At 43.7% G+C, this 27,485-nt stretch overlaps 1 long non-coding RNA gene across 1 annotated transcript; it reads right to left on the bottom strand.

The window, feature by feature from the left end:
- Positions 1 to 514: 514 nt before the first annotated feature.
- On the bottom strand, positions 515 to 21,592 carry LOC133220858 (uncharacterized). Its single transcript, XR_009727794.1, has 3 exons — positions 20,519 to 21,592; positions 4,147 to 4,292; positions 515 to 835 (listed from the first exon to the last, which is right to left on the bottom strand). It is a non-coding gene; the product is annotated as an uncharacterized LOC133220858 (long non-coding RNA).
- Positions 21,593 to 27,485: the final 5,893 nt, after the last annotated feature.

Genomic DNA, 27,485 nt, shown 5'->3' with positions numbered 1-27,485 from the left:
TCTTTTCTGTGTACAGGGTAGTGATGAACTGCAGTGAAGCACCTGGAAGAGTGCCGCACACACTGCAGGCACTAATGCTGTTTATCTGCTCTTTGCAGCCTGCACCATGCTCAAGGTGACTCTCACATATAAATTATATGCATAAATATTACACTAACCACCATGAGTCAAGATATTCATAGTACATTTCTTAGGCAAAGCAGCAGCACAACGCAATGCATTACACAAGTACTGACATCAAAAGAGTCTTGGGGTTCTTACCTACAGTGAGTGCTTAGCTGAGGCGCACTCCTGACAGGAAGCATCACTCAGCTTCTCACAGAAGATGGTTAGGTGCTTGCTTCAGAAACTGGAATGTCTTTCTTCACAAAATATATCAGTGATATATTTTATATTCTTGTGGCATGATTCCAGTATTTGAACAGAAAGGATTGATGCTGTTCACGGTGAGGCCAATTAATATTCTGCTACTGGATTCAGAGAAGACAGAGTGCTGTTTCTTGTACTTTTCTCTAAAGCATAAATAAAACTGATTTTTTAAATGAAACATATTTTCCACAAGTATTAGGGTGTGCTATTAGACACTCAGACACAGATCACTCCTTGTGTAAGGTAAGGTACCTGGCAGAGTCTACAGCTACTGCTGTTCTGTAGTTCTGTCTTTCACTGTCTCCAAAACTCTCAGACAAAGGCTGTACATGACTCAGTGTCCTTCCACACTAGGCAGGCTTTGCAGGGTATGCCTGGTTGGGGATTTTATCTGCTCCTCTTGTTTCAGCTTTCTTGGGTCTTCCTGCTTGCCATTTCTGTGTAGTGACAAGTTATCACCCAGTAACTGAAAAAAAAAAAAATTTACTCTGTTGCTAAATGCAGCTTGACTCCACTCAGTGACCCTGTTTGTTAGAAAAACTCAAGTCTCTGAAAGTACACTCCACAGTAACCTTGTAGACAACTGTAGCAAATATAAGCAGTTTGAACTCTGAAGTCATCATAATCCACTGTCATAATTATGTGAAATGAATAAATGAAACTGAATTAAGTGATGGTCTTCGACCAGGTGCCAAAGAAAGCTTGCTGCACCAATGGTTAGCAAAAGGATTCAAAAGTGAGCCAATCGGTTCTCCCTTCTCAACAAATTCATTAATTAAAATATTCCACTGTCCTGGGTTTAGCAGTGGCAGTCATTTTTCTCTTTCTTGGTAGCTGGTGCAGTGCTGTGTTTTGACTTTCAGCTGGGAACAGAGCTGAAAAACACTGATGTTTTGGTTTGGCCAAGGACTTTGTGGGCCTCATGCTCTGCCAGGGAGGAGGGGAGCCGGGAGGAAGCAGAGACAGGACACCTGACCCAAACTGACCAAAGAGGTATTCCATACCACAGCACGTCATGCCCAGGATGTAACTGGGAGTTACCCGGAAGGGCTAGGTGGACTGCAGGGTTGGAGGAGGTATGGGTCGGTGCTTGATCGGGCTGGGGGGGGCAAGTTATCGGTCACCTGGTGATGGGGTGTTGTATTCTCTTCCCTTGTTATTTCCTTTATCATTACTATTATTGGTGGTAGCAGTAGTGATTTGTGTTATACCTTAGTTACTAAACTGTTCTTATCTCAACCCGTGGGAGTTGCATTTCTTTTTGATTCTCCTCTCCGTTCCCCCAGGAGTAGGGGGAGGGCAAGAAGGGGGGGAGTGGGTAACAAGCTGTCTGGCTGTGGGTTAAACCACGACAGTTCTTTTTGGCGCCCAACGTGGGGCACGAGGGGTTGAGATAACGACAGATCTGACCATCACAATGCTGATTTATTGGATCTCAGAGTTGTTCCTCTTGATCTCACAGTTTCAGAATGTTGTAACTTACTTAGAGCCGGTATTTGCTGTATTAGTGTTTATCAAGTGTGGGGCTTGGGCTAAGGTTCTTGTCTCACTGTACTTTATGGCAATGACTTGTAATACGGGCGAGCTCCAGCAGCAGGGCGGGACGGACGTGGCCGTGGACTGGTACCTGGCCCTCCGGCTGCTCCTCACCGTCCTGGCCCTCGCCCTCGCCTCCGTCTGCGTGAGGCCCTGGGGAGCCGAGGGGGGGCGGCCCCGGGAGCCGGCGGCTGCTGAAGCGGCCCGGGAGAGCGGCCCCGGGGACCAAGCGGGAGCGGGACCGGAGGCCGCGAGGGGACGGCTGCCGGTGGAGGAGGTCGGGGCGGTCGAGGAGCGGGAGCAGGCGGCTGCCGAGCAGCGGGAGAAGGCGGCGGAGGAGCCGAGCCCCGCGGAGGAGCCGAGCCCCGCGGCCGAGCCCAGCCCCGCGACGGCCGAGAGCATTCCCCGGAAGCCGCCCGCCGAGCCCCAGGAGGATGCAGGAGACCCCGCAGCATTTCCCAGCAAGGCAGAGGAGGAAGAGCTGGACTCAGGAAAAGAGAAGCTGGTGGTGGGAGAGCCGGCAAGCACAGCAGCTACACCAGCCCCAGTGACAAGTACAGCAGCATCGTTTGAGAGTTCTGGTTTTGAATGTCCTTTGGGTACCCTTGGGACCTGCCTGCTGATTGTGATGGTGTTCACTATGTTGGCACACACGCAGAGTGTGTTTTACCCACCACCATTGTGTCTGATCCCAAAATTTAAGCAGAGTCGGGTTTGGGTCTTGTCTGGGGTTAGACAACAATATGGGAGGACCAAGAGGTTTTCCCCAAGGCTGGACAGTCATGAGTGGCAGGGCATGTGGGACAGTATGGGCAAGTATCTAGTCCACTGGGCCCCTCCAGTGCTTTGGAAACATTGGAGATGGAAGGACAATGAATTATTTTGAACCTGATGGGACCATGACCCTTAAGGCCAACAGAGCAGAGATGCAACATCGAGATGGACTCATGATCAAGGGGTGGACCTAACAATGGACACTACTGCCCAGGTTATTCATGTGTGTGAACACTGCACACAGCCTCTCCTGCTCTGAAAGACTGTTACAAGAGATGGAGCCTGGCATCATGGACCAGATGGACTCAGCAGCTTTATAGGGACTGGGCCATGCACTACGATGAGAGTGCACTTAGATAAGAGTGAGGGTATATTGAAAATGTGGGATCTGAGCATGACGTGAATGGTATGGAATAAGGGGTGGATAATGTCCTGGGTTTAGCAGTGGCAGTCATGCCCAGGATGTAACTGGGAGTTACCCGGGGAGGGCTAGGTGGACTGCAGGGTTGGAGGAGGTATGGGTCGGTGCTTGATCGGGCTGGGGGGGGCAAGTTATCGGTCACCTGGTGATGGGGTGTTGTATTCTCTTCCCTTGTTATTTCCTTTATCATTACTATTATTGGTGGCAGCAGTAGTGATTTGTGTTATACCTTAGTTAGTAAACTGTTCTTATCTCAACCCGTGGGAGTTGCATTTCTTTTTGATTCTCCTCTCCGTTCCCCCAGGAGTAGGGGGAGGGCAAGAAGGGGGGGAGTGGGTAACAAGCTGTCTGGCTGTGGGTTAAACCATGACATGGTTTGTCTTTCCCAGAAAGTCCTTGATTTCTCATTTTCATCCACAATTTCCCCCTCTTCTTTTCTACCTTATATAGCTTGGATTCAAATTCTCTCCAGAAAATGTGAATGAACTAGTAACTGCTATTTCTTCTAGCACTATCATGTCCCTTCAAAGCCTTCTTGATTTCTACCCTGCCCTGCACAGAGTATGAACAACACCTGCAGGATCACTTACAGGCCTTCCAAGGAGTGGTCTTTATCTGTCCTCAGCAACCAGCACCACGTTCAACTGCGGTAGTTCCACCACCTAGGTTTGAAAGACAGCATATCTGGAGACACACAAGAGACCTCAGCTTTCCTTTTTTTCATTCTAAAGTACTTCTGCCTTTCCCATAAGCAAAACTCAATCCCTACACCAAATACGTATAAATGCATAACATACATAGAAAAATCTGTCAATAAACTATTTTATGCTTCTTAGTAGTTGTTAACAGCTAGAAATAAAGAGGAGGAAACAAATACTGTTGGAATGCAAGAGACAATCAGGCCATGAGGAAAGAATTGCTGTGTTTTGTCTATTTTAAGTGAAAAATAAATAAATTGTAAGAGGGCCTGTGTACATGGTGAACACAAATGCCTGCTGACCTGTCAAGAGAAGAAAAGGGTGCTTACACAGCAAGACACATCTTACCTTATTTGTATGCATGGCCAAGCCACAGAGGAATAATTTGCCAAGGATGATATGCAAGATTTGTCCCACTTGGTGTCTTTTCTATTATAAATGCCAAAGATGCATCAATCTCGACTGCTTTTCACTCTTTATTTCCCAAGAAAGCACTTTCAAGAAAGAAGATGAAACAACCGTGAAAAACGTGCCATTTGTTTCTGTTAGTGAGAGAACACCCACCACTCACAGGTACAGCAAATGTCTGTGCTCTCATTCAGTGCTATACTGAGCCTGTATTTCTCCCAGTTTATAACTCTGCACACAATGCTAGACTAAAGAAACATATTTCCCACTCCCCTCCCAGAAACAAATACCAGCTGGCATACATAGAAAAATACATAGCGATACTTCATGCTTTCCACTATTTAAATGACACATCTATCTTCATTTAAAAACTAGAGCCTCACCATCCCCAAAACCTTACAGCTAGACATGCTCTTATACTTTTAAACACAGCAAAACTACCTGCATTTTCTTCTGACAGATGATCATGGACATTACTGTTGAAAATTATTTTCTAATTTTCCAGATTTTAGGTCTACAAGACTGTACTGGGGAAAGAGGGGCTACCTCTTTCTTAGCCTACCTTTCTAAACTGAGCACAAGGCTGCCTCACCTTTCCAGCTAAGCTGCTGGACTGGCAAATGTCATTGGTACTGCCCTCTTGGTAGAGCTGGTGTTTTGGAACAAAAGCAGTATAGGATTGTCTTTAATTAAAATGCAATAAAGTGTCTTAAAGTTTGTAATAAGAAAGTTCTGTCACTTGGTTGTGTACCTAAATTTTTTACATCAATGTCATATTTAGAAAATGCCATGAAAGAGTGACTCTCCAGTTTTGCCAAGCATGTAGTTAGAAGCAATCACCATTTTGCGTTTCAGAAACTCACAGGTTCTCTGCTGCTTTCCATCACTGTTTTGTTAAATGTCATTCCACTAGCTGTCAAGCACTTTGCTTTTTTAAAAAACGAGGCAAATTACTAAGGAGCCTTAACAAGATCTTCAGGATAGGATCTTCTGTCAGTCTTTTAGGGTTTTTTAAAATATCAGGAGCTGTTGTAATTCACTGCATTTTCGATGGAAGTGCTTGTTTTCTCAGCTATACCTGTAAAAATTCTAAACTTACCTCAATTCCAGGGTAAAATGTGTTAAAAGTGTCTCAGCACCACATATTACAAATGTTTAGAACATAAGAAGGTGAGAGTGAGATTTGTTGAAAAACATTTATGAACTTGAAATTTGAAGCACAGCAGTGCAACTAGAAACTCATAAATTTAGGAAAACATACCGGAATTTTCCAGTTAGCTTGCAAGTAATTAAAAATCACTAAAATCAAATTCAAAAGTTTACGGTGCTAATCATCCCTAACCTAGGGGAAGTTTGCCAGCTGGACCAACCTTCGAGAAACTGCGAGCACATGGGCAATATCTTTCCTCAGAATTCTGGATTTTAATCAAAAACATTTCTCAGATCACAGCTTAAAGGAAGGGAAGGGCAGGAACACAGGTAACTTCATGGCACAGGAAGGGCCAGTTTAACCACTGCTGTGTCCACAGAGCTATGCTCCAGATGGCTGTTGCACTGACAGCATTTCTGAAGAAACTGCACTTAGTCCCCCTTGGATGAAAGTTCTCCTAAACCATGTAATTAAACTATTAAAGGAAAGAAAGTACAAGATCTAAAAGAATCATTTTCAGAAACTGCTTCTGTCTTTGCAACTCATACAATGTGAGCATTAATGAGTATATATGTATTAATATACTTTTTTGCTGCAAATCAGCAACACCTCTGTATAACCCGTATAAGTCTGTAACTACCTTCCCATGAAGAACATTCAGCATATTAAAGGTACTTCTACACCTAATAAACTCCAGTAATGTAATTATGCTCCTGATCTAGTAAGCATGCAAAAGCATAGGTAGGAAAACTAGTGAATATATACTCAAGGCCAGAAGAACCTGCAAGAAAACCTCAGCATTTGGACTGTATTGCAAAATGAATCACAGTACAAATTATTTTCCTTCAAAGAAAGTAAATTATAAGTGATAGTGTAGCAGTATATTGTGCTCTGGCATGTAGCTCCTTGCCCCATTAATATGCATGTATCACTAGAAGAACAGAACTCACAATTCTTTGAAATTTATGTAAGGAAAACATTGATTGCACTAAAAATAGTAATGAAAAATGACACCTATATTATTTTATTAATTGATTTTTAATGTCCAACAGAATGCAGTTCCAAAACTGCAAGATTGCTGGATTGCTATCTCCCTTAATTTCTTTTTAATAGATTAAAAAAGATCACTTTGCCAGAGATATCATTATAGGTACAGGGAAGGCATTTGATTTATAATGTTTCTAAATGGATGGCACTGTGATGAATTATCACTTCAGAAGATCGGTAGCTTATTGGGTTGTGGGCTTTCTTGCCTACTTATTCATTTTAAAGCTATGATTCCAAGAAACTCCTTGTCAATGTTGCTGCTTTAAAAAGAAAGGTGATATGTGGCAATACAGAAAATCATGGTTATGTCTTTGTCAGCAGGGGTAAAAGGGCAAAATATGGCTCATATTTTCCTTGTGAGGAAGCAACGTCTCTCATTGCAAGGTTTCAGCTCCCAACGGGTAGGTGTATGAGGGCAGTCCTTAATCCTCGACAATACGATGTATTTAGGGCAAGGGAGGAATTGCATTTTAAAATGAGGGTGATACAAGGATATGAGTAATAAGAGGTGATGCATGTTGTTAATATTAATTTAAAAAAAAACATTAAAGATCTTACATGTATGTGCAGAAACATGTGGGCATGTTTTTATGTGCATAGGTCTGAGTAGGCACATTTTGAGGAGAAATAAGTGGAAAGGACTTCAACCATCCTGAGAAATTCTTCTTTAGAAACCTCATCCGCTCCTGAAGTTTCTGTACGCTCAAAAAAAGAGATTTCAAAGCTTTCTGAAGCAGATATTCCGGTATTTTTGTGCAGAAGTATGTGCTAACACACATGGAGATCTTATCTTCAACTTTGTAGGAAGAAATATTTCAAACAAATCTAGAACTTTGTTATTTAAAACCATTCTATTAAAAGGTTGATAAAAGACTGCCACTTTTCAAGCTGGCAGTATTCTTTTGAAATGAATTTTTAATATCTATAATGGCATGTTTTCCTATGGATTAATAAAACCATAACTAAGGGAAACCATCACTATCAACATGAGTCTGGGCATCAAATAGCTAATTAATAGCAGCTTGCTCTTCTCTTGAATACAGGGTTTTTTAAAGATCTTCGTAATTGAATGTCATGCATAATATTATGCAAAACATCATGCTTTTTTACAAAATCAGCAGGAGTCGAGTGCCATTGGAAAGGTTGTGACAGTACAGGGCTTGAGAAGCTATAATGGTTACCCATTGAAAGTCTACAAATGCAAATCACAGTAGGACTCAAAATGGAGCCTTGGGGAATCAGAGAATAACTGAAGCCCAGGTGGACTGAAAAATCCTCTGGAGCAACAAATTCAATATGCCAGGATAAAAAAAAATATATATATAAATTAGACTGGAAACAAATGAAGATTTGCAAGAAGATTGGCAAACGCAGTAGCAAATGCTATGCTCAGCGATGAAAACGAAAATAAAAATGTGTGTACTGTGATGAGAATGGAGACCTGAATTAACATTCATCTGATTGCCTTCTCACAAATTAAAACTAGGACACTGGCATCTTCAAAAATACATGTTAACAAAACTTCAGTCTCCTGTTGTCCATGTACAAGTAAGCTTTCTATGTGTCTTCTTAATGAAATATGTGTAATAACCACTTACCAATCAGTTTCCAATTAAAATACTATTTAGAAAATGATCCTGATACCTGAATTTCCATGTGAGGCCTTGGCATAAAATTTTATGAGCTCTTTAGCCATCCATAAGATATTCTACTGTCAGGTCTAGGGGTGTGCTAAGGAGATGGCTCTTGATGCCGTTTTAATTCAGGCTGCTGGTTTCCACCCAAGCCAAGGTGAAGGAGACTGGTATGAACATTTCCATATACAGCACACTTAAAATTAATCCACAAGATGTCACTGTTGCTCCAGAGAAATTTATAGAATCCGAACCATAGAATCATAGAATAGTTAGGGTTGGAAAGGACCTTAAGATCACAGTATCACAGTATCACAGTATGTTAGAGATTGGAAGGGACCTCAAAAGATCATCTAGTCCAATCCCCCTGCCGGAGCAGGAACACCTAGATAAGGTTACACAGGAACGTGTCCAGGTGGGCTTTGAATGTCTCCAAAGAAGGAGATTCCACAACCTCCCTGGGCAGCCTGTTCCAGTGTTCCGTCACCCTCCAATTTGTACCCATTACCCCTTGTCCTTTCATTGTTTGCCACTGAGAAGAGCCTGGCTCCATCCTCGTGACACTCCCCCTTTATATATTTATATACACTAATAAGGTCACCCCTTAATCTCCTCTTCTCCAAACTATAGAGACCCAGCTCCCTCAGTCTTTCCTCATAAGGGAGATGCTCCACTCCCTTAATCATCTTAGTTGCCCTGCGCTGGACTCTCTCCAGCAGGTCCCTGTCCTTCTTAAACTGAGGGGCCCAGAACTGGACACAATATTCCAGATGAGGTCTCACCAGGGCAGAGTAGAGGGGAAGGAGGACCTCTCTCGACCTACTAACCACCCCCCTTCTAATACACCCCAGGATGCCATTGGCCTTCTTGGCCACAAGGGCACAGTGTCGGCTCATGGTCACCCTGTCGTCCACCAGGACCCCCAGGTCCCTCTCCCCTACACTGCTCTCTAACAGGTCGTTCCCCAGCCTATACTGGAACCTGGGGTTGTTCCTGCCCAGATGCAGGACTCTACACTTTCCCTTGTTATATTTCATCAAGTTATTCCCTGCCCAGCTCTCCAGCCTGTCCAGGTCCCTCTGGATGGCAGCACAGCCTTCTGGCGTGTCGGCCACCCCTCCCAGCTTAGTGTCATCAGCAAACTTGCTGATAGTACACTCAATTCCCTCATCTAAATCGTTGATGAATATATTAAATAATACTGGTCCCAGTACCGACCCTTGAGGCACTCCACTAGATACAGGCCTCCAACTAGACTCCACCCCACCATCAAGTTCCAACCCCCTTGCCATGGGCAGGGTCACCTCGCTCTAAACCATATCACCCAAGGCCTCGTCCAGCCTGGCCTTGAACACTGCCAGGGATGGAGCATTCACAACCTCCCTGGGCAACCTATTCCAGTGCCTCACCACCCTAACAGGAAAGAATTTCCTCCTTATATCCAATCTAAACTTCCCCTGTATTTATCAGCTGGAGGATTTTTCTGGGCATAAATTGAGACTGGGAGCCAGGAGTTGACTTCTGCATGGTTGCTCAGAAAAGGTCTGAATGATTCCACCATCCTGTAGCTCCATTGTGTCAACCTGCTCTGGGGCTTCACATCACTTCAAGGTCAGCTTGTGGCAACCAGCAGGCACCATCAGGAAACCTCACTGGAGGGCAGTGGGAAAGCATCCCCACCCACATCTATAAGGACATTAGGCCTTTGGAGACATTGTGCAGGCAAAGCCCGTGTTTGTTTGGGGCCAAGACGGTCTTATGTTGTGGTCATGGGAATATGAGGTGCTCCAGAGCCCCAGTATTACCTGGACCACGCCCCCCACTTGAGGGCACACACGCAAAGCCTTGACCCTAGTCACAACAGCAGGAGGTTTGATTACTGCTCCTCACTTTCCTGAACACTATATGAACTCCCATCTTTAAAGAAAACAAACAGCATGGAGAAACTGCAGCACTACTCACCTGAAGTTTAGTGGTTTCTCCTTCTTTATGCCATTTCTTCCCTGCTTGCTATCCTGCTGCTTCGTCTCTTATACAACTCCATGTTGGATAGAATAAAGCCTACGATATTGCTCCAGCTGGCAAAGCTGGTGAAGTTAAGGCAGCTGGCCCCTGCAGCTTTCAGACCCCACTTTCAGCTGCCTCAGTGAGCCAGGAAGCCAGGCTAACAGGAAACACAAGTCTGCTGTTGACACACAATAACCAAAACAGTAGTAAAAAAAAAAAAAAAAAAAAAAAAATTTAAATTAAATATGGACAGCAGAAACCTTCCAGAACAGTGTAATTTCAGAGCATGAATGGCTTCATTCAAACCTACATATACCAAATTTTTGCAAATAAAAAAGAAAAAAAGAAAAAAAGAAGAGTTTATAGCATTTACCCTGTATGGAAGACATCTAATGAAATATTCCAACATTTGTAGGAGCAAAGATTCAGATTAAGCCAAAGCACATTCTTAGGATACCATACTATTAGGCTTCCCTAAACAGTTATCTGTGGGTTAACTGACAGTTTATTTTCCCAAGCTGTAAATGAGGTTTCTCTAACACAAGATAAGTGGCTTGTCCATGTGTTTGGTGGCAAATTTCTCTGCACCACTACTGCAGATAGGTGTCCCAGCTACCTCCATCAGTGCTGCACATGTGGACTGAAAGATCAACTATGCTCTTGCCCTGGGTTCAGCTTAACAGGTATTTTTCTCCTTAGTAGCTGGTGCAGTGCTGAGTTTTGCCTTTAGTCTGAGAACAATGCTGATAACACACCAGTGTTTTTAGTTGTTGCTAAGTAATGCTTACTCTGATTAAGGACTTTTCAGTCTCTCATGCTCTGCCAGAGAGAATGGGCACAAGAATCTGGGAGGAAGCAGAGACAGGACACCTGATGCAAACTGGCCAAACGGATATTCCATACCACAGCACATCACACCCAGTGTATAAACTGGGGGGAGTTACCCAGAAGGCCCAGATTGCTTCTTGGGTGGGGCTGGGTAGCAGTTGGTGGGTAGTGAGCAACTGTATTGTGCATCACTTATGTTTATTGTTTTCTTTTCCTTTTGCACTTTCAGTTTTATATTCTCTCCCCTTGTTATTTCCCTTACTGTTATTATTATTGGTGGTAGTAGTAGTAGTTTTGTATTGTACCTGAGTTACTGGACAGTTTTTATCACAACCTGTGGGATTTACATTCATTCAATTCTCCTGCCCATCTCTCTGGGAGAAGGAGGATGGAAGGGGGGGATTGAGTGAGTGGCTGCGTGGTCCTGAGTTCCCAGCTAGGCTTAAACCACAACAATTCCTCAGAAGTACCAAGTTACCCTTCAGGTGGGGAAGACATTCTCAAAGTAAGAATAGTTCATTTTTTTTATTAATCCCATCTCAGCAAATGAAACTACAGCTGCACTGTTTTCCGGTATCCACCCTTCATTCCCCTTTAAGATAACAGGTTGACTGGAAATAGAAATGCCAAGGTTTTGTGATGTCAAACACCCTCATAGGCCAGTGTCCTGGGTTCAGCAGTAGCAGTCATTTTTTCTCCTTCTTGGTAGCTGGTGCAGTGCTGTGTTTTGACTTTCAGCCTCAGAACAACACTGATAACACTGATGTTTTTAGTTACCACTCAAATGTTTTAGTCTGACAAAAGACTTTGTGAGAGGAAGCCGAGAGGAAGCAGAGACAGGACACCTGACCCAAACTAGCCAAAGAAGTATTCCATACCACAGCATGTCATGCCCAGGATGTAACTGAGGGTTACCAGGAAGGGCTAGGGAACTGCAGGGTTGGACGAGGTATCGGTCAGTGCTTGCTTGGGGAGGGTGGGGCAAGTTATCAGTTGGCGGGTGGTGAGGTGTTGTACTTTCTTCCCTTGTTATTTCCTTTATCATTAGTATTATTGGTGGTAGAAGTAGTGATTTGTGTTATACTTTAGTTACTAAACTGTTCTTATCTCAACCTGTGGGAGTTGCATTCTTTTGTTTCTCCTCCCCACCCCTCCGGGAGCAGGGGTAGGTTAAGAAAGGGGGTGGGGGTGAGAGAGCAACTGCGTGATTTATGGCTGACAGGGTTTAAACAACAACAGCTGGTTATACTATCTTTTGTTACGGAAATGATCCGTTGCCTCCATATAAAGGGGCATCACTATTGCATGGCTGAAAGAATGAGGTCTAGGTTTGATATGGCTGAAAAGAAACCAAATTTCTAGCCTGTTGCTACCCCAGCTGGCATTTCTCTGGGTAAGATCTTCACAGAACTAATGCAAAGAGAATCACAAACTGCATAATAATCATTAGCTTTTAGTCCACATGCTGCAGTGCCACTCCTGGGTTTCCTCCAAGTCAAAACTACAGAATAAATGGATGCTGCTATGTATGCTAGAGCAGTTCTCAGTTTGCCAACTTTAACTCTGTTTTCAGCTGAATATATTAAAAAACTTTTTGGAACTATCTCAGCGGTTCCAAAAAATACAGTGCATGTAATCAGATATATGTACATTACAGGGCATATGAGACTTACACTAAATAAATTATGTGATCTCTTCTGGGCTAAGGAGTCCCTGCAGCTTATTCACACAATGCCAATGAATCACCACTACACATTGTGCAGGGAGCCATACAGCACAGATTATGACGACCTCATTTACTTAGTGAGGACGTGACAATAAAGTTGTCCTGCTGACCATTGCCAAGCATCCCAGCCACACAACATGCTGACTCTGGGCAAGATGGCAATTCTGTTTTCCTACAGTAGGTTACAGCCAACATCAATTGTCCTCTGTGCCTGCAGAGGTGGCCTGAGGCTGGAAGGCTTGTGTCTGAGCCAGTGCCTTGAGCATCTCTGCCATACTAAAGGCAGGCAAGGGAAAGGAGGAGAAAGCTGCAAGTCAGGAACTGCAGGTGTGGACAGCACGCAAGTGCACTAATAGAGATGAAAGAGAACTACTGGAGGAGTGATGTTTGAAGGAGAACAGTTTGCCTGAACAGATAGATGAGTGCTTGCACAATATTCAGCTCCAGTTCCCTAAGCTGCTAATAGCTTTAGCCTCTCCCCGTGTTAGAAACAGAAGTGCTGCTCAGAAAAAGGGACCATTTCCTTTTCTGAGCTGGAAAATACGCCTATGTACGCTGGGAATATATTTTCTTCTGTGTGGTTATCTCTATGTTGTCCAACTGCTCACTGCAGAGCAGCCTCAGGGTGTGCAAAGCATGGCACTGAGCCTATCATCACCTTGGTCCTGCTACATAGCAATATACCTAACAAAAATTAATTTTACTTCAAAGACTATCTAACTTTTTGCTCTGTGTTTGTCAGCACTTCTTATAAACATTCCTAATTCTATATTAACATAGAAAATGTGGAAAATTTGGGTTACTCCATTTGAATATGTTAGGTTACCTTTTCTGTAAACAAAAGACTCCCTAAATAGTGAGCTCTCCTGGAAGATCAACCTGCTGTATTAAGAAACAAAAAAGCCACTCAGCAGTTACCTCAAACTGACCGTGTGCACTGCAGTATCCCAGTGACCTGTGGATACTGCAGAATGACTTGCTTTTCTCTTGTTCATTTTCCAGGGGAGGTATTCACCCATCATGTTAGAGAATCATTGCACAGCATTTCAGAGTTCGTTTTCCCCCAGGTGCTATCCACTGTGCTTGATACTAATTCTGATAGTGAGACGGGGGGGGGGGGGGGGGGGAGGAATGCAAAATGGAATATATAAACCTTTAGAATCAGTTTTAAGTAATGTTAACTTTGATGCCTTTGTAACAGTAGCAATGGAAAATTACTGATGTGCATGATACACAGAAAAAAAAACAAAACAACAGAGCACAGCTAGAGAACATACTGAGAATTCTTGTATACGATAAACCATTATAGTTGATGTAGTTTTAGGCCCTATGACCTTAATACAAAATGAATGTAAGAGAAACAGGCTAGAAGAACAGGATGCAAGGATAAAGAGTATCTGGGAATGGCAGGTGTCAGGGATGGGCTGCAGTTAAACTAATTGATAAGTAGGACAGAAGGACTGTTATGTCTGTGGTGTTAACAAACCAATTAAGCTGGTATAAGCATCTGCGCATGCTTCAAAGGCTGCCAGAAGTGATGAAGATTGTTGGAAGAAGTAAACGACCCTCAGAGACCACCACCACAATTTTGTACGCATGTGGGGAACTTTCTGGAAAATAATGTAATCTATACGTAGCCTCATGAATATGTATGTATGTCCAGGGAATGTATAAGGACGGCTTGTGTAGCAATACAGGGACACATGTTAGGAGGAGCTATCCCCCGTGTCTCCCGGCGCCGCAATAAAGAATACCTGCTTGTCAACTTGAAAATTTTGTTGGCAAGTTTATTCCTGGAGTTTTCTCTGAATCAATGGTTAACATTTACTGAAAGGTATTGTAATAACCCTCCTAGTCATAAGGAAAGGAACTAATACCTTAAGTAAACAAAAAGGGCTTTTCACTGTGGAAAATCAGCTATGCAATATATGAAACACTGATTTCTCTATGAGCTGACTGCTCCACATGAGCACTGACCCAGAGAGGGCTGCATGTGCATATCTGAAAGAGCGCAAGCCATTATCTCCCTCACAGGTGGCTGAGATCTGACATAGGAAGAGAGCACAAAGCAATCAGATGTCCATTCTGTGTAACCACCTCCTTGTGTAATCCTCTAGATGTTAAACAGATCATAAATCTGAATAGAAATAGTTTTACTTTGTCCAACTTGGAGCAATACAGCTGAGTAACATCTCAGCGTCTGGCTTTCCCTAGTCACAGTGTCACTACTTTCATTCTATTGGTGGCAGTTAGGATAAATCAAACTTAATAATTCCAACAGTACAGGATAAAACAAGAAATAGACAGCTGTTCATAAGAAATCCATTTAGCTGAGATAGTAAAGGATTTTCTGATACCTGTTTTAAAGTTTATTACAATGTGATTTTTAAGTTGTTACTAAAGACCTACAATGCCTTTGCATGAGTGCACATACTTTTTATAGCACGGGCAGCGTTTAATTCCAGGTATGAAATGGAAAATTGACGGGTGAGTAAGCACTGAAGTATATTTATCACTTATATAAATCACCATTTATCCTGGATTATGCATCATGAGCTCACTGGGAACAGTAGAACAAGATGGGTCTTAAGGATATAAATCTCTTAGAATTCGTTTTAATGCACTTTTCTGGATTGAAAAACACACTACATTGTCACCTTGCCAATACTGACCAATATTTAAGTACCTGAAAAACAAGCTATAAACCTAACTAACTTTAACCTACTTACATACGTGACTAACTTACTTTCATAATGGACTGTAAAAGCGGGTTCATTCTGTTAGCGATAGACAGCATAAGCCAAAACTGTTAATTCTCATGATACAGGGCAGAAAAAGCAATAGACTAGTGCTTATAAACAATAAATTACTGTGAAATGGGTAGCCCATTACTGGCATCATACAACCGGTCCTGAAATTCCTATTGTTTTTTCGTATCGGTTTTGTTCAGCTTTGACCCTTGCTGTCTGAGAGGTGCAGAGAAAACACTTGATTTATGGCTCATGAAAACGTGTCTGGAGATTAACATAATAGCAGAATATTAAGCTCTTACAATCTACTATTAGGTGCTAGCATTATTTTGACAGAAGTACAAACTAAAATTGGTATACAAGTCTTTTCACCGTTAATAAAGCTTTACATTCTACTCTAATACTCATAACAAAATGAAGTAACTGAAGAGCAAACCAACAACATCACATCAGCTGGCTGTTTCTGATTAACTGCTACTAGACTATGAAAAATTACTATCTCCAATAGTCCTCTTTCTGGTATATCCATTCAGAGGGACCAAGTACAACAGTTCAGCCACTGATCTGTGACTAAGACCATTTTAGGCTCTTTGAGGGATCACTATCCCTAAAGCAAACACAGCAAACGACAAGAGAGCCACAGTCTCCAAAAGGCACTCTATACACAGTGCATTTGACGCTACAGGGGCAGTTATTGCAGACAACTAATTACCTTTTCCTTTACTTTTCCTGAAAGTTTTGCAAAATTTAGGTTTAGATTACAATTTAAGGCAGCTTGTATTCCCAGCTTGGTATTAGAACTAGCTTTTATTCTGCTTCCTCAAAACCCACATTGGTATTAGGTCACAATATTGCAAGTGAGACACTGCAGTCCTACCAACAGCTCTTACTTGCATTCTGTGTTAGTAATACAGACTTTGATCAGGACTAGGTTTATAAAACAAAAAATATGGAAAAAACCCTGTCATTAGGACAGTGCTGAGCTGCCTCAGACGATTAGAAAAGTCCGGCCCAGTTGTTACATCAATATCCAGGCTTTCTACTTGCTACCATAATTGGCATAAAAGGTTCTTGAGGGAATTGGTGTTTTGCTTGTGTCTACCATAGAGATATATTTGACTTTGCCCATTAGAGATATTGCACATATATCTCAACTGGAATTGTGTTTAAATCTGGCCTTCTTGCATAAACCTGAACTCAGGCATTCAAAATGCAGCCGAATTTCAGCTTTAGTCTGAAACAGAAAAAGCAAGGACACTGCTTTCATCTAACTACTATTTTGAAGTTTCATCACTTGCTAAGTATTTTACTTCGGATGCTCCTAAACAATCTGAAGCCTCAAATAACACTATTCCTGGGGCAACAAAATGGAATTTTTGTAGACTGTTTAGGATCCCCAGAGAATACATGGCAGAGGGGAGGAGGGTGAAGCCTTGCAAACTGAAATATAAAGTGAAATTGGAATTGAGGCAGTTAGGCAACATTGCTGAGCTGAATGGCAGTTCAAAGAACTCTCTCACTAAGTGGTGTATCAGAACTTCAATACAGTTTTATTTTAGGCTTGGCTGCACAAGAAGTATGTGCTAATAAACTGAATCATGAAAAATAAATGGTTTCAATATCCATTTCTTTTGAATTAATATCTGTAAGCTCAGTTTCATCACATTCATTTAAGCCTGTGTTCTGCTGTTACACATGACAACACATTTTGAGGAACTGTATGCTGTTTGTAGAATTGGGCTAGCTGGTTTTCTGCAATGAAAATGTGGTTTTTTCCCCAAAACAGTCATTATCTGCAATGAAGGGTTTTAATTAGGGACCAGACTTTATGTACAAAGGAGAGTACAGTGTTCATTATTAAAGCTGCAGTGAGAAATTTCAAAAGGGCACTGAGGAATCTAGACACATTAATTCCATTAGCTGGAATACTGATGAACGCTGCTGAACTTCCTTATACAGAACTAAAATGTACTTACACTGTGGTGACTGGTAGAGGATGCAGCTAAGGCAACCCCTGTTTAACTAGCTCTCTTACAGCACAAGACAGGAACAGATGAACACCACAAACTGGAAGATATTTTAGCATCATTTATGTGTACAGACTGGAGGCAAGAGATACTGCTCTCATTTAATGAGACCGGGAGGACGGCATCTCATTCTTTCTTTTCACTGCATTCTGCAGTCAGCAAATCGGGCAAGAGCTGTCGCAAAAGATGTACAGGCTCTACTTTGAATCCCCCTGGACCTATGTGCCAGCTGGGCCCACATAACACACCTTGCAAAGAAAACTGAAGTAGTCAGAAATGGCATGCTGGCTTTATGGCTCCACCTGCTTCAGCTCACTGAACCCAAATTAACAGTTGTAGATCACCAACTTTATCAAAGCAATACATTTTTGTTGCTCAAAGACAGTTGTAAGCATCTTTCTGTTAGAATGTCATAGCAGGTTAAACAAGAAATAGCTACCACAAACGCTTTTTTAAAATTAAAACTGAAACAAACAAAAATCTGGTTTTTACAATAGTTTTACCAGAAAAGTAAAAACCTGAAATAATTTCATTTCTCATGTAAAGGAACTAAAATATTTAAACTCTATCTTCAGATAAAACCCTCCTATTTCTTTTTCAGACCGGAAAAAAGGAGCTAAAACATTTAAATTCTATCTTCAAAAATAAGCCTCCTATTTTTGTTTCAGACTGGAAACATATTAGTGATCCAAACAACATGACCAGGCTTTTCCTGGCTATGTATTTAAATCTAATAGAAGATACCATCTCTCTTCACAAGCTCTATCTCTTTACAGCCTCACACCTTCACACATACAACAGAATTCTCATTAATTCGTCTATACAAAGCATCCCCTAGAGCGAGAAACAGGTTTTTGAAATTACCCCAGTTTCTGAAGTCAGGGGCAATAGAGACTTTGGACAGCAATACTGCTTTCTAAACACAACTTGTGATTTTTCAATTATAATAGATGATAGATAGGTGCATTTCCAGCATATTTCAGGGAGACTGGTTAGATGATAATGTTGTCTGTCCTAGCATACCAAATTCTATCAGCAGTTTAAATTCCAGAAAGCCTCCACAGTGCTATAATTAATTATCTGCCCAGGTCTGTACTGCACTTGGAAGCCCATCCCTTCTCATTTACACTCTATGTGATAATGTACATTTAATGAGCCCATGCAAGGTCTAATTCTGATTGCTCCTCTTTGGAATGACAGAGCTATCTACACAAAGTCTGTTGAAATTCCATGTATTTAGAAATGTCAAGAGATACTGTGGTAAATCCTGAAGACAGCAATCTCAATGCTAGTGTGTTGCCCATCCAACCCCATCAGTGAGATCCAAGAATACCTGTTTCTGAGAGTGTTGATTAGGAAAATAAACTACACACAAACACATTAATAGTCCGCTGTGGCAGAACAGTATTAGACTTGGCTGCACTGGAACAAAGTGCCTGCATTACATTTCCATGGTAAATATATCCCTTTCACTGCTGCAATTATCAACGGACTTGATTAAGGAATTAATTTGAATGCAACAGCATAATTGACCCAGGAGAAAAGATAAATGGATACCGCCAATGCAGCTTTTAAATAAGTCTATTACAAATAGGTGGGAGCATAGGAAAATGTCACCAGTCACAATTTATTATTTTGCCATTCCCTTTCAAATGAAAAGGAGATTTGCTTTTGTTGTATCCAGCACCTAGAAAATTTTCCAGCATGTGATGCTTTTCACATAATCTTAAAAAATTTTAAATGGGTCATTTTATTTAGGAAATCCATAAAGTCATGATATATAGCAGATAGGACATAAAAAAGTTCTAATGAACATTTAGCCAGAAGCCCTTTTTATAAACGACAATAAACAAGAATATTATTGGAATAATACTTCAGCTTGTTGTCACTTTCTACAGAGGCAGAGCAGAAAATGAAACAAAGAGCTGAAACTTCTTTAAATACAAAGATCTGATTTCTGAAACGTTCAAAGGGTATTATCTTTCCATGAAGTGTATTTATCAAATATCTGGTACATCTATCATTTATTTATTACAATTTCATTTCTATATGGACTTAAATTATTAGCAATGAACATTTATTTTGTTTTTCATGTTCAAATTACCCTTCTCAAATCTTTTTGAGATAGCTAAGTGAAGGGTTGTTATTATCCCCCATTTTAAAGATATAGAAACTCAAAGTGAGGCAAACACGAAACTTGAGCTCAATGTGTCAAAACAGTTTCAGACTTGGCTCTGGCTGGATCCTAAAGACAGTTTAAAGTTGAGAAGACCCTGTCATCTGGACCTCTGCCCTGGAGCACCTCCCTCAGTTCTCACATTGATGGCTCCTGAAACCAGCCTTTCCTAAGGTCCACTTTTCAGTTCAAGTTCACGCTAATTCTCTACCTCAATGTACCTGACAGGGCTGTGTTTTGGAAGAAGGCCTCCAAGAGGCTGCCTTGAAATTTTCCAGAAATTTATTCGTTTGCCTAGACACCTATTCCTCTCATGGGAAAGGAGAGGGATGTACCCAGGAGCATGAGAAACCACCTCCGGTGTGGAAAGGATGGGATGGGCTGCAAAATGTAGAATTTTCAGAAGAATATAAATGCATTCTTTAACTAAGTTGCACAAACACTGTGTGGTCAACCTGAAAATATGTAATAACTATTTGCTTCAAACCTTCAGAGGGCCTGGGACTTGGAAATGAATTCCTTGTTGTCACTTGGCAACTGTAACTAGCTTTTGCTAGTTACAAAAAAGAGATTCGATATACAAAACAAAACACAGCATCTCTTTTTGTTTATGAGCATACCTTGCAAAGCTAGTCCCTAACCTATTCTTTTAAGTAAATTAAAGAATGGATTTGATTAATGTACACAATAATAACCAAGCTAATACACTCACAGAAATTACAACATCTATCTTGCATCCTAAAACTGCTGATGAAATGTAAGTGACACTCTCTGAAAGGTAAGTAGATAATAGCATTGCCTTCGTCATGGAGCGCCAAGGAAGTCTGCTCATCTCCCAGTATGTGTTGATCTACTCTTCAAGATAATATTGCATAGATTTGCACTGTTCTCATCTCATAACCCAAATAACTCCTAAAACCATGAGGAAAACTTTAATTCCTCACAAAAGAAATGGGGATACGCTTACATTAGCTTAAAACTGATCAAGTGGCTTGGAAAATAAACATTCTTCTCTCTTTGCTTCACAGCCGCTTGGCTTATAATGGTGCCATTTCCATTTCTGCTGCTAGAAGTCAGTAATCCATCTAAAGTAATTCAATCCATTTCCCTTATGTTCTGAAAAATAAATCCATAAGCCACCATCATTTTAGTCTGTATCAAACCAAAATAGAATCAGATTAAAAATAAGAAAAAAAAATCACTTTGTGATGAAAGCAAAAAGCCCCCAGAACTAAGACCCATACTTGGCAAGTTCTTTTCCTTGCAGTTGCCTCAACTCTGCACACTTACTAGAAATGAGACAGTTATAAACTAAAGACATCTTTAACCTAGTAAAAATTAACTCAGACAGATAGCAGGCTGTGCTGTGCTGTTTGGCACCTCACAAACACTTGTGAAGACTTGCTTATCCCTCCCATTAACCCTGAGTGAATACCTGCCCCCAGCCCGCTCAGTGAGCGGAGGATGTCACCCAGCAACTCCACCAGGAAGAAAATGTGTGAGGTTAAATTTGAATATGACTGCTAGTTTGGAGGGAGCATTCATCCCTGTCCAGACTGGATGACAGATTGTCAGGAAAGCTTGGATTTCATGTTTCAGAAAGACCGTCTTCTATATTTGACCCCTAAGCAAACCAAGCAAGACAGGTACATGAAAGCCATAACAGGCTTTACAAACTAAGTATTTTAGAAAGAAAACCAGCTCTACACACAAAATCTGCTGACAAAGTGTTCTAACGATAGAATGCTGGGTTCAAAAAATGCTATTATTACCTGTAGTCACCTCGGCAAAAGTTTCCTTGCTCTTTTGTAAGGAAAAATCCAAACACTTGAAGAAAAAAGCTGGGTAGCATTTTGAGTTTTGTGAATACTCAATATAGTCACAGATTGTTTAACCACATGTATAATTAAATCAGCCATCAAGAATATGAAGTCAGTAATTAGCTTCTAGCTTGCTGGTGTATTTCTAAGACAACACTGCTTTGTTAAGATCAGCTGGGTCCTAACATGGTAGGAAGGGACAGAAAAGATGGGAACAAATCAAACTCACCTGAAATCCTACCACCCACATAAACCAGCAAAATAAAAAGCGCAGAAGCCCTTAATTGGATTAGTTAATGTCCTGGGTTCAGCAGTAGCAGTCATTTTTCTCCTTCTTGGGGCAGTGCTGTGGTTCTGACTTTCAGCCTGGGTACAGCGCTGATAACACCGATGTTTTTAGTTGCTGCTGAGTAATGTTTACTCTGACCAAGGACTTTGTGAGTCTCATGCTCTGCCAAGGAGGAGGAGAAACCAGGAGGAAGCAGAGACAGGACACCTGGCCCAAACTGGCCAAAGAGGTATTCCATACCACAGCAAGTCATGCCCAGGATGTAAAACTGGAGGCAGTTACCCAGAAGGGCTAGATCACTGCTTGGATCAGACTGGGTATCGGTTGACAGGTGGTGAGCAGTTGTATTCTCTTCCCTTGTTATTTCCCTTATCATTATTATTGGTGGTAGCAGCAGTGGTTTCTGTTACACCTTAGTTACTGGATTGTTTTTACCTCAACCCATGGGAGTTACATTCTTTCAATTCTCCTCCTCATCCCTCTGGGAGTGGGGGGAAAAAGGGGAGTAAGTAAGGAGCTGTGTGGTTCTGGGTTGCTCACTGGGCTTAGGCCATGACAGTTTGTTTTGTTACTAGCTCCCAATGCCCGGGATTAATGCCCCCCTTTTCTCGATGTGCTGTGATGGATGCTTGTGGCAGCTTCACAGTTTGGGTCTAGGGCAAGCATACCAGCTCCCTCTCGGCTTCCCTGGCATCTTTTAGCTACTGACACCGTCCCGCAGCTCAGTCCCTGCTGCAGGGGGCCCTCCACCGATTGCAGCCCTGCCCATTGCGCACCCTCACCTCACCAGACCGGTGCAGGCCCTTTCGACACCCCGAGCTCTGCTCCGCAGCCTCCCCTCTCACCGGCTCTCTCTGGTGCCTGCGCTGCCACCGCCGGGGCAGCCAGAGCACGCCCGGGCGCTGAGGGCCGCCCGCTCCCTCCGTCCAACCGCCGCGCCACACGCAGGCCCCGCGCTCCCTGAGGAAGGTTTTACCCGCTCAGGGCGGGGCCGTCCCTGCTGGCACCGCCCCCTGCGAGTCCCTGCGCGCCTCAGCTGAGGCAGGGCGTGGCCAGGGCCCGGGGCTCCCTCGGCGGCTCTCTCCGCTCAGAACTGGGGCTCCCGTACGCGGGGTTTCCCCTCGCTCCGGGGTTGAAGGCTCCTCTATGGAGCTGCCCACCTCGGCCAAAAACATCTGGTAGCAACGGCAGTACACCAGCTCAACACCCAACAGCAGCTGGAAAATATGCATAACCCAAACAATTCCATTGCCTTGAAATCAAATACAATTCAACCATGAAAAGCTGAAAATTTTTTAAACAACACTAGGTTTACCTTGTGATCTAGCTAAGCATAAAAAAGATATACAAGAATGCTTAACCACTGGTGTCAGTTATGCCTGTATCAGGACATACCTGCTCAGCCTAACTATTCTCACCCACAATGCATCTTCCCATGCATGCATTTTCGTAATGCAAGTGTGGTATTTAATAACAAGGGGAATACTCCAACAAACTTACCTTGAATGCACCTATATTTATATTGATGCTGCCTTTTTGCGCCTTCTTTTTTCTCCTTTTGTGTCCTTCAATGACGTGAAGATTCAAAGTCTAAATTATGTGCCCATTCGGATAAATAAAGATGCTTTGGGGGTAGGGATGCTAGCTACTCCTGAATAATTTGACGCATGTTTAAAAAGAGAAGACTTAATGTCTGGAAGCAGCCATGAATACAGTTTCCACAAAACTATTAATAGTGTTTGTAAGCCTCCAGTAATATTTATTATTGTAAAACACTTCAAACACTTAAAAGAACTTGCTCTGGAAATATTCCTGATGCTGGGATGACACTGAGCAATCATCTTAGTTTGGCTGTCTTTTCCTAAAATGATGAAGGAAGAAAGAACATCATTCAGTTAAAATAGAGATGACTGTGGGCAGCACGAAGGCTGTGCTTTGGATGCAGGACTGAGCAAGAGCCTTTTGAGAAGCTGAACCCTGCAGTCAGGTCTGGTTTGGCTAGATGGGGGAGGAATAGGGAGAAGTTTGTCCGCATACTACCAGTGGTGGGATAATGTCACAGAACAAGGCTACTGGGGCAAACCCACTTGTAATTCATCTTCAGGATGTGTTGATACAACGCTGGAAGGATGCAGTGATGAATGGATGGATGGAAGGATGGATAGATGGGCAAGTGAATGGATGGATTGATTGACTTTACATCACCACACAACTCCATGACGTCATTACACATCACTATCACCCCAAACATTTATCTTCTGACGCCTTTGCAGAAACCCACAAATCCAAGAACAGCAGCAACAAGCATGGCCAGATATAAGTGGAAGAGCAGTACCCACAAGAGTAGCCGCCTGCAATGCAGAAACCAAAGCAGCAGACAACGGAGTGGATACCACACAAGGCGCCGGAAGAGACTCTGCTCTAGCCACAGAAGGCAGAATCGCTCCAAGCGCTGGAAGAGCTGCTAGAGCCAGAGAAGGCAACGCAGAGGTTAGAGTGAATGCAGGGGTCAGCATGTCCCCCCAGGGACAACAAGGATGTCCTGAGCACCACGATTCTGGGTAAGAAAGAGGGGCAAAGAGGAGGGAAGGGCAAAGAGGAGGGAAGGGGGTGCATAGCTCATGCTCACGGCCAGCTCTGTTCCCCACCAGGTCGCCAATCTCCATCACGGAGAAGATATTGATCGCTCTGCCAGCTTGCTCCCATGCAGGGGTGTCCTCGCCATCGGCTGCCGCCTGCCCCATGATCTGACAAGCCATCACAGGTCTACCACCACGGGGCAGGCCAACTCAGAATAAACTGCTGCAACATGGATGCTGTCTTGCCTGGTGTTGCTGGGGTTCTAAAGGACTGAGCCAGAGCCTGGGGCCAGGAGCGTAGGCTGCTCTCTGCTGCAGAGACTCCTCAGCCCCCCAGCCCATCCGTCTTGGGAAAAGCATCCCCAAAGTGCCACCTAGACTGGTGGCAACCCCAAAAGCCCTTCTGTGCCGACACACACTCCGCACTTTGCAGCCACGGAGAAGTTGTTGTGCTTTTGGCAGCAGAAAACATGCCATGGACAACGATGTGCCGGTGGCTGGGCTTGGCTGCACAGCAGCTGTCTGCGAAACTGTAGCCCTAGAATGAGAGAATGTTTTGGGTTGGAAAGGACTTTAAAGTTCATCCAGTAACAACCCTACGCTACAGGCAAGGGACACCTTGCACTAGACCAAGTCACTCAAAGCTCTGCCTGCTCCTGGGAACAGGAGCACATGCTGGGACCGAGAATTGCCCTTTAGAGGGGATTTCTGCCCAGTATGTTTCACTCTTCCCAATCAAGTCATTCCTTTTTCGAGCTCAGCAGGGTGTGCTCAACAGCCATGAAAGACTGCACCAAGGGGCATAAGCTCGTCGGTCTCTTCTTAACATTGTGTTTCACATCTGTAAGTGCCAAGATCTTTTCTTCTCATAGTGTCTTGGAAGCAGAGAGAATAGTGTCTGGGTAAACACATCCTGCATCCTGATGCAGGCGTATCCTGTTTTGCAGGTGTCACTGCACAGGCGGGTGAGAAGAAACAACATCAGAAGGTACCTGTAACAGTGGAACCTACCGGAAGAGATCTCCTTGTCACATTCTGCATGAAACAAAATTTCACATGCATGTTCCCTCACCTTAATTTCCAGAAAAATATTTATCATGTTTGTAAATCCTCAAGGATCATTTAGTTTTAGAAAGCACTTCAAAGCACTTAACCTGCTCTGGAAATATTCCTGATGCTGGGAAGACACTGAGCAAGGCAACTCAATTAGCTTTTCTTTCCCTGAAAGAATGAAGAAAGAATCAGCATCACCCAGCAGCGCTTGGAGCCAATTGTGCTCAGTAGCATGGCTGTGCCTGGGATGCGAGACTGAGCAGGGGCCTTTGGGGTGCCAAACTCCTGCACGAGAGCTGCTTTGTGAACATGGGGGAGGAACAGGGAGAGCTTTCTATCCAACCCACTGTCGGTTGGAGAACGTCACTGGGCAGGGTTTCTGCAGCAAAAGCCCTCTTCCTCCACCTTAGGAATGGTTGGATAGGTGGATGGAAGGTGGGTGCACTGATCCCCTTTGCATCACCAGCCAACTATATGATGTCATTGCATGTCACAATCACCTGCGGCTATATCTCGTGCAGGCTGTGGCAAAGCCCTACAGAGGCAAGCACAGCAGCTAGCAGCATGGCCAGTCACCAGCAGAGGGGCAGCAAGCGCCGGAGCAGCCGCCTCCGATCCAGACGCCGGCAGAGCAGGCGCCGGAGGGGACACGGTTCCAGGCGCCAGAGGAGAAGCCGCTCTAGCCGTCGGAGGCAACGAGTCTTCAGGCGCCGGCAGAGCCCCTACGGGAGAAGAAAACAACGCAGAGGTGCGAGTGACAGCAGGGGTCAGCATGTGTCCCCAGGCACCACAGGGATGTGCTGGGCACCGCAGCTCTGGCTGAGGGGGGAGTGGCAAAGAGGAGGGAACGGGGTGCATAGCTCATGCTCACGGCCAGCTCTGTTCCCCACCAGGTCGCCAATCTCCATCACGAAGAAGATATTGATCTCTGCCAGCTTGCTCCCATGCAGGGGTGTCCTGGCCATCGGCTGCCGCCTGCCCCATGATCTGACAAGCCATCACAGGTCTACCACCACGGGGCAGGCCAACTCAGAATAAACTGCTGCAACATGGATGCTGTCTTGCCTGGTGTTGCTGGGGTTCTAAAGGACTGAGCCAGAGCCTGGGGCCAGGAGCGTAGGCTGCTCTCTGCTGCAGAGACTCCTCAGCCCCCCAGCCCATCCGTCTTGGGAAAAGCATCCCCAAAGTGCCACCTAGACTGGTGGCAACCCCAAAAGCCCTTCTGTGCCGACACACACTCCGCACTTTGCAGCCACGGAGAAGTTGTTGTGCTTTTGGCAGCAGAAAACATGCCATGGACAACGATGTGCCGGTGGCTGGGCTTGGCTGCACAGCAGCTGTCTGCGAAACTGTAGCCCTAGAATGAGAGAATGTTTTGGGTTGGAAAGGACTTTAAAGTTCATCCAGTAACAACCCTACGCTACAGGCAAGGGACACCTTGCACTAGACCAAGTCACTCAAAGCTCTGCCTGCTCCTGGGAACAGGAGCACATGCTGGGACCGAGAATTGCCCTTTAGAGGGGATTTCTGCCCAGGCTGTTTCACTCTTCCCAATCAAGTCATTCCTTTTTCGAGCTCAGCAGGGTGTGCTCAACAGCCATGAAAGACTGCACCAAGGGGCATAAGCTCGTCGGTCTCTTCTTAACAGTGTGTTTCACATCTGTAAGTGCCAAGACCTTTTCTTCTCATAGTGTCTTGGAAGCAGAGAGAATAGTGTCTGGGTAAACACATCCTGCATCCTGATGCAGGCGTATCCTGTTTTGCAGGTGTCACTGCACAGGCGGGTGAGAAGAAACAGAACATCAGAAGGTACCTGTAACAGTGGAACCTACTGGAAGAGATCCCCTTGTCACATTCTGCATGAAACACAATTTCACATGCATGTTCCCTCACCTTAATTTCCAGAAAAATATTTATCATGTTTGTAAATCCTCAAGGATCATTTAGTTTTAGAAAGCACTTCAAAGCACTTAACCTGCTCTGGAAATATTCCTGATGCTGGGAAGACACTGAGCAAGGCAACTCAATTAGCTTTTCTTTCCCTGAAAGAATGAAGAAAGAATCAGCATCACCCAGCAGCGCGGGGAGCCAACTGTGCTCAGTAGCATGGCTGTGCCTGGGATGCGAGACTGAGCAGGGGCCTTTGGGGTGCCAAACTCCTGCACGAGAGCTGCTTTGTGAACATGGGGGAGG

This window comes from Neopsephotus bourkii, unplaced genomic scaffold (genome assembly GCF_033783945.1).
Source record: "Neopsephotus bourkii isolate Nb327-2 ecotype Australia unplaced genomic scaffold, CSIRO-AGI_Nbou_v1 NB_1488, whole genome shotgun sequence".
NCBI classification, from domain to species: domain Eukaryota; kingdom Metazoa; phylum Chordata; class Aves; order Psittaciformes; family Psittacidae; genus Neopsephotus; species Neopsephotus bourkii.
This window is presented reverse-complemented; position numbering and strand designations above follow the sequence as displayed.